This window comes from Monodon monoceros, unplaced genomic scaffold, assembly GCF_005190385.1.
Source record: "Monodon monoceros isolate NGI ecotype Baffin Bay Population unplaced genomic scaffold, NGI_Narwhal_1 Super_Scaffold_7, whole genome shotgun sequence".
NCBI classification, from domain to species: domain Eukaryota; kingdom Metazoa; phylum Chordata; class Mammalia; order Artiodactyla; family Monodontidae; genus Monodon; species Monodon monoceros.
Genome location: NW_021703784.1, coordinates 38,788,504 through 38,795,227, shown reverse-complemented (window position 1 = coordinate 38,795,227; position 6,724 = coordinate 38,788,504). Strand labels below are relative to the sequence as shown.

At 43.6% G+C, this 6,724-nt stretch overlaps 1 protein-coding gene and 1 non-coding gene across 7 annotated transcripts in view; both read left to right on the top strand.

The window, feature by feature from the left end:
- Window positions 1-2,719: 2,719 nt before the first annotated feature.
- CEP295 (centrosomal protein 295) overlaps window positions 2,720-6,724 on the top strand; it is a 48,370-nt gene continuing 44,365 nt past the window's right edge. For 4 of the 6 annotated variants that reach the window (XR_003791580.1, XR_003791581.1, XM_029209639.1 and 1 more), the window contains exon 1: window positions 2,720-2,819. The gene's annotated coding sequence lies outside the window, so the exon portion shown is untranslated. Of the gene's footprint in view, window positions 2,820-4,897; window positions 4,933-4,962; window positions 6,642-6,724 lie in introns of those variants that run through there. The other 2 variants (XM_029209636.1, XM_029209637.1) reach the window with 2 other exon arrangements.
- Window positions 6,274-6,347, top strand: TRNAG-UCC. The gene has a single exon. It is a non-coding gene; the product is annotated as a tRNA-Gly (tRNA).

Genomic DNA, 6,724 nt, shown 5'->3' with positions numbered 1-6,724 from the left:
GGGCTTTCTTTGATTCCTCAGTGCCTCCTATTAAAACCATAACAAGTCATAATTCAAAACCTTCAATTGTAAGATTTCTGCCCAGGATGGAGGTAGAGGAAGTGATGCATATAATTCATTCATTTATTCATTCATTTAACCAACATTTGAGAAGCTCTATGTGGCAGGCAACTGAACAAAATGCACTCCTGGTTCTTGAAGAATTCAGAGTCTAATCAACAGAGTGCCTAATAAACAGGTCATTTCAATAAGAATTGATAAGTGCCATGATGGGGAATGTGCAGGGTGCTCCTGGAAAACATGGTGGGCACTAAAACTAGCCCAAGGCATGAAATAATGGGCACACCTTTTGTTGGGTGTGGGAGAGTATCTATGAATCTGTGTTGAGGATGTTGAAGAGGTATGTTTAGAATAAATACAGCTATTCATTAAGATAAATGTGACAGGAAACGGATAGGGAAGCAGGGAGGAAGAACCCCAGTATTTGGGATAAATACATGAACTCTAGTCTTGGTTGTACCCTTCCCTTACATGTGCTCTTGGCCAGGTCACTGAATTTCTCTGTAACTCAGCTTCCTTGTCTGTAAAACCAAGTTGGATCACACTATTTCTTCTTCATCTTCTTCCTCTTTTTTTTAACATAATGGTTTCTCTTCTTTCTTGATATTTTAAAAAAATTTATTTATTTGGTTGCACTGGGTCTTAGTTGTGGCAGGGAGGTTCCTTAGTTGCAGCACATGGAGTCCTTAGTTGTGGCATATGAACTCTTAGTTGCAACATGCTTGTGGGATCTAGTTCCCTGACCAGGGATCGAACCTGGGCCCCCTACATTGGGAGAGCAGAGTCTTATCCACTGTGCCACAACGGAAGTCCCCACACTATTTCTTCTTTGTGTACTTGACAGTTCCTTTCTCCAATTCCTTTAAGTCTTGGTGTTCCTCAGAGTTTGGTCCTTAGTTCATTGCTCTTCTCATTCTGCAAATTCTCCCTAAATGATCTCATCCACTTTTATAGCTTTGGTTATAACTCATATGGAAATGAAACCTGAGTCTATACGCTAGCCCAGTTCTGTGGGCTGTCTACCATTGTATTCCTCTTCTTGCTGCACGTCATTCCACAGGCATATGAAGCCCAACATGTCCAGAGCTGAGCTCATCACCTTGCCCACTAAACTGACTCCCACTTCTGACTCCTCCCTTGGTTACTGGCAGCACCATAATAGTGCTCCTCAAGCCAATGACCGTGAAGTTAATTTCACTGTCCCTTTTCCTTTAAACTCACAAGCAATTGTTTGTCAAGTACTGCTTATTTTGCCACCTAAATATTTCTGGAATTCATTCTTTTTTCAAGATATCCCAGAAATGGCTCAAATTTAAAATGTTCAAAACTTAACTCATTTTCCCTTCCCAAACCTGATCCTCTTCCTGTGTGTTCTAGGAGAATGTTATCCCCATCCACTCAGTTGCTAAATATGGAACTTGGGCATCACCATTGATTTCTCCCTCTTTTTTTGCCTTCCATAACCAGATAACCATCAACTCCCGATGTCTGACCTCCTATTTGCCTCTTAAATCTATCCACTTATCCATTCTTATTGTGATCATTTTTCACTTCCTGCAGCAGAATCCTAATTGGCTTCCCTGCCTTAGCTTCAGTCTTAACTTCTCTGACTTCTTCTCCACAATGAAGCCAGATCTGATCATATCAGCAACTTCCCTCTCCCCCACTCCCCATTTTCCAATTCTTTGAATCCTGGCATGTTTCACCCTCTAGACTATAAAATCTAGGATGGGGTCATAATCCATTCACCCTTGTCTCCCCTGCACCTAGCACACTGTACTTGGCACAGAATAGGTGCTCAATAAATATGAACCCGCGCTCATCCCCCTTTCTGACTCTCCGTTATTTACAGCAGGTAAATCCTTGACATGTTCTAGGTGTGGCAGACCTCTGGAGGCACAGAGTATCATGATACGGTTCACTGTTGCACGAGTTGAAAGCTATCAGAAAATAACTGCAAAATCAACGTACCTACTAAACAAAAACAGACTCACAGACATAGAGAACAGACTAGTGGTTGGGGGGGGCAGGGTAGGGGAGGGAATGAATGGAAATCTGGGATTAGCAGAGACAAACTATTATATATAGGATGGATAAACAACAGGTCCTACTGTATAGCACAGGGAACTATATTCAATATCCTGCGACAAAGCATAACGGAAAAGAATACGACAAAGAATATATGTGAATAACTGAGTCACTTTGCTGTACAGAAGAAATTAACACATTGTAAATCAACCATAGTTCAATAAAATTTAAAAAAATAAATAAATAACTGCACCGTAATAGTACCACATGAATTGCACAGCCAGTACACAAAAGGATGCATATCCCAAGGAATCTTCATGATGGCACTAAAGACTAACGTCACCCTCATGGCTCTGGGTAAACGTGTTCCCCTTTCCGGACCTCTGTTCGCGATCTGCAAAATGAGCACGTTGTGAGAGGTGAGGTAAAACCCATGAGCCGCCCCCGGTGTGAGAAATTACCGGGCCGACGGAGGGCCTGCGCGTGCGCGTGCGCAGGGAGCGGGCTTTCCGGCGCGGCAGTCCCGGCGGCCCCCGGAGGAGGCGGGACGAGGCGGGTTCCCGCGGTTCCGCCGCGCCATTGGCGGGCGGTTTGAATGACGGAAGTGACGGGAGCTCGGCGATGGCCGCCACGCAGGCGCACAAACGGCTGTCGGGAGGCTGGTGTGTGGCGGCTGCCGAGACCTTCTCTGTCTGAGCCGCGGTTCCTGAGTCCGGGGTCCCGTTTCCCGGGTGAGTGACGGCCGCGCCGGGTCCCCCGCGGCCGCAGGCGTGCACGACTCCTCGAGGCCGCGAACCGGGAGTGTGCTTCGGATGAAAGGGGTGCCGCGCACGCAGCACGGCCCGCGGTTCTCCGGCCTCGGCGGGCCGCGGGCCCCGGCTGGGGTCGGGCTGGGGTCGAGCAGGCGGCCGGGAGGAGCGCCGGCGCAGCGGGCACGCGCGTCCCGACCCAGACCCGCCTGCTTCGTGCGAGAGGTCACTCCGGGGCCTTCGGCGCGGGTGGCTTTGCGCGTCCTCCCGGGATCGGGTCTCGCGGGGTCCCTGAGCTTCCAAGTCAGGGCGGCCGGGAGGGCCTTCGCGGTCGCTACTGTGAACGCTTCTGGCTGCGTCCTGCCCACCCTGCCCCCCGGTCACCTGCGGAGTGGCCTCAATCCTGGTAGCCGTTTAAGAGCACTGCCTGGAATTGTTTCATGCGGAGAGCGTACTCTTTCTCGGTGTCTCTCACCTTTAATTTCTTAGATATTAAGTCCTGCCACAAACCCGAGCTTTTACAACAGTGGGGAATTTTGAATCTTTAATATTTAGAAAATATTTGGCAGTTTATATTCGTTAAGTCACATAGTCATCAGAACAACCTGTTGGACACGATATTGTGATTCCCCTTATATAGTTTAAGGAAACGAGACCAAAGTGACTTAAGGGTCTTTCTTCTTTAAAGTGGTAGTGTTGGGCCTTGAACCCAGATCTTCTAAGTCTGGTATATGTGATTACGATGTGCCAGCTGCCATTTAATCCTCAGGACAAAGTCTTGCAAGATAAGTAGCAGCACCTTTATTATTTGTCAGAATACATACAATTTGAAAATCCATATTGATATGAATAAATACTGAAGTGAGGGAATGGGGGAAACTCTTTCTTACAGTAGGATTCCAGTTGGTAAGTGTAGAAGGAATAATGGAAATAGAGAATACCTTTTGACAAATGCCTTAGTAATTGTTTCAGGCAGTCATCAATGGATACTAAACTCAGTTGGTAGAAGTATGGTGAGGAACATGATATTTATATAGCCTCAACTATCTCCACCAAATACTTAAAGAGGAAAAGTAGTATGTACAGTGGATAAACCCGTTAGACACCTCCTTAATCAAGTGATCAAAATTTGCATCATGTTAACATCACTTACCTCCTGGTGTGATGCACTGAGAAGGGTGCCTAGTGACTTCTGCAGTGGTCTTGGCAAAAATGCATAACCTTAGTCCAAACACAAGAAGGGATTAAACACATCCACATTGAGGGACAGTCTGCAAAACAGCTGGCATCTTTTAAAAATGTCAAGATCTTGAGGGGAAAAAAAAACAGACTGAGGAAGGTCTCAGATTAGAGGAGTTGAAGGAGGCAAAACAATCTTGGCAGCCATTAGAACGTAATTCATAGACCCTCAGCCCCGGTGTTCTGAAATCTGTTTGCATGGATGCCTTCTATGGACTGCTCCTAGTTAATGACTGAGCCTGGTGTGGATGTGAAGGCAGGCCCGTTCCTAAGACAAAAGGGATTCTGGCTTAAGGACTCCCCAGAAGTCTTGCTGAACCTTCCTTAGACTGCATGGCAGTCTAAGAGGCATCTATCCAACTTTCCTTTCCTCCTTCACTCAGTGTCTGACTTTCATGGAAGTCTGAAATGCTCCCATCTTTTACCAGCTCCCTCCCCATTTTCCCTCACACAGAATTTCCCCTAATAAAATCTTTGTGGGTTTCATCCTGTCTTGGCATCTTGCAGGACCCAGAGTAACACAACAGTCAAAGGATATGTTTCCCTTGGCTTGGGTCCTGGTCCAGAAAATGGACCTTAGTGGGATAATTGACGAAATTTGAATACTGTCTGTAGATTAGTTAAAAGTATTGTGCTAGTGTTAATTTCCTGGTTTTGGTCATTGTACTACGGTTGACATTTAGAGAAGCTGGGAATTCTAAGTCAGATTATTTCCAAATAAGTTCAAAAATTAAGAAAATGGTATACAAAAGAAAACAGTTATTCTGTCACATGTTAGGAGGTAAAAATAACAAGTATTATGTTTTCCTGTAATCCTCTAGGAAATGAAATGGATGGATACTCAAAACACTGAAAAGTTAAGTTTTTTTCTTTTTTGTTGAGGTTTAACTTAGAATTAAATACACAAACCTAAGTGTACTGTTTGAGGAATCCTTACATATGTATACACTTGTTACATTTGTGTAAAATCATCATACGGATTAAAATATGGAATATTTCTAGTACTCCAGCAGGCTCCTTTGTGCCCCCTCCTTCTCAGTAGTCTCAGAAAGATGACTGACCCCTATTTTAACCTCTTTCATCATGGATTGGTCTTCCTTGTTTTTGAATTTCATGTAAATGGAATTTTATAATATGTCTTTTTTTGCTTTTTTCTCCTTTGGTACTATGTCTGTGGGACTTACCAGAAATTAGTTTTAATAGTTTGAATATGAGTGATTTTTCAGAGACCTTCAGACAAATGAATAAAGATGCATTGTGAAGACAATTTAATCTTGCTCAATTTTTTCTTCTTTGTTTAGTTCTTACGTGTTTTTCAGTCCCCACTCGCAAAATATACTGGCTTAAACAGAATTTTCCTCACTCTATATATTTTAGCATTTCAGAAAGTTAGGAGCCATATGGAGTAAGAAAACGGGATTCTTCCCTTGGTTCTGCCAGTAGATATTGTCACTTGGGTCAAGTCCTTTAACTTAAGAGGCCTTTGTTTCTTCTTGTCTAAAATAAAGAGAACAATTGGCACTTTTCCAAAGTTTTGTGAGTACATTACCAAAGCCTTGTGAGTATCAGCTGAGTGGGATGCACTGGAAAAGATTACTCCTTTTTTGGCATCAGATTGTAACAGTGACCACATATATGTATGTAGCGCTTTACATGAATTAACTCATTGAATGAGTCATTCATTCATTCAGTCAACACACTGAAGGACCTGCTTACATGCAAGGCACTGTTTTTAGGCTATGCACATAAAACCATAAATAAGATCATTCCTGCCCTCATTGAGCTTACGTTTTGGTGGAGAATTCATTGAGAAAGTATTAGTTGCTATTAGATAACACCAGCTTCTTCTGGCTGCTGTTTTTACACCTGAGTGAAAGCAGTATCTATCCATAGTGTGTGAAATAATGCCTGGTAGTTGTTATTCATTGTTATTATTTCAATTTGAATATTAAGACTAAAAAAAAACTAGAGCCTCGGTCCTTTAATTGTTAGGAATCTAACTAGAAAGGGCAAGCTGTAATTGATGAAAAACAAGAGGAAAGTGATACCAAGAGAGCATAAGGTTAGTCCCCATATGAATGTGAAGGTAATATTCATTACAGGTGGGCAAGTCAGGAATGAGTGGTAGGTGGGTGGAACAAGAATCACTGGAGGGCAGCTTTAAGGAGAAGTGGTGCTTAAGCTTCGGAAAGGGAATTCCCTGGTGGTCCAGTGGTTAGGACTCTGCACTTCCATTGCAGGGGGGCCCAGGTTCGATCCCTGGTCGGGGAACTAAGATCCCACATGCTGCGGTGCAACAAGCCCACGTGCTGCAATTACTGAGCCTGCGCGCCACAACTACAGAGCCCTTGCACGACACCTGCTGAGCCCTCACTCTCTGGAGCCTGTGCACTACAACTAGAGATAAGCCCGCACGGCACAACAAAGAGCCCTCACACTGCAATGAAATATCCCATGTGCTGCAACTAAGACCTGATGCAGCCAACAAACAAATTGCTATTTGTAAATAAGTTGGACCTAGTTTACCCAAATTATTTTATTTGCAAGTACACAGCCCTTTAAATGGTAAAAAGTATTAATATGAATTTTAAAAATTATTCTAATCTTTGCTGCCCTACTTTAATAGATATATATTTTTTAAAAATCAG